Below are 1,176 nucleotides of genomic sequence, written 5' to 3'. Positions count from 1 at the left end.
AGTTTAGTATTTAAACAACTTTTAGAGACTTATTTTGTATCTCATGACATTTCAGATCTAAACTTTGTATTCTCTGACGGCATGAGTCTCTAAACCCCATTGTTGGGGGTGAGGAGCTCTGCTGTGTCTCGATGAATTAATGCAAGTATTTCTGTTTTCCATTCAAACACGCTTGTTCCTATCTAAGATGTTCATTTGCGCTTAACTGTGATGAAGGTGATGATCTGTGACATTCATCACCTTCCTCAAACCATGAACGTGTGCCTGACAACCACCTCCGTTCTATATCCGATTAAATGAGTATCTCTGAGATCTCTTAATCAGAATCTCCGTGGTATAAGCTAGAACTGATGGCGGCATTCATGAGAATCCGGAAAGTCTAAACCTTGTCTGTGGTATTCCGAGTAGGATTCAAGGATTGAATGACTGTGACGAGCTTCAAACTCCTGAAGGCAGGGCGTTAGTGACAGACGCAAAAGGATAGTAAATCCTATTCCAACCGGATCGAGAACCAACCGGTGATTAGCCGCGCTGTGACAGAGCGCGTGAGCGTAGTTTTCACTGGAAGGATGGAAGGTAGCCATTGACAACGGTGATCCACCAACACACAGCTTGCCATAGAAGGACGTGCGTGCGTGAACAAGAAGACAGAGGAAAGCAGAGATTCAGAAGACAAAGCATCTTCAAAACTCCAACATATTCTCCATTACTGCACAACAAGTAACCTTTAATTTATGCTCTCTTGGTTATTCACAATTCAACTGATAAACATAATTGACTTCTTGACTAAGATTTACAAGATAACCATAGATTGCTTCAAACCAACAATCTCCGTGGGATTCGACCCTTACTCACGTGAGGTATTACTTGGACGACCCAGTGCACTTGCTGGTTAGTGGTACGCATTGTGAAAAGTGTGATTCACAATTCGTGCACCACAACTAAAAATAAAGTAGGATAAAAAGAAGAGAATATACAATGAATTCCAAAAACATCTATGAAGATCAGTATTAATTAGATGAGTGGGGCTATTAGCTTTTTGCTTCTGAACAGTTTTGGCATCTCACTTTATCCTTTGAAGTTCAGAATGATTGGCATCTATAGGAACTCAGAATTCAGATAGTGTTATTGATTCTCCTAGTTCAGTATGTTGATTCTTGAACACAGTTACTTTAT

The sequence above is a fragment of the Arachis ipaensis genome, chromosome B2, assembly GCF_059453495.1.
Source record: "Arachis ipaensis isolate K30076 ecotype BB chromosome B2, ASM5945349v1, whole genome shotgun sequence".
In the NCBI taxonomy this organism is placed as follows: Eukaryota; Viridiplantae; Streptophyta; class Magnoliopsida; order Fabales; family Fabaceae; genus Arachis; species Arachis ipaensis.
This window is presented reverse-complemented; position numbering follows the sequence as displayed.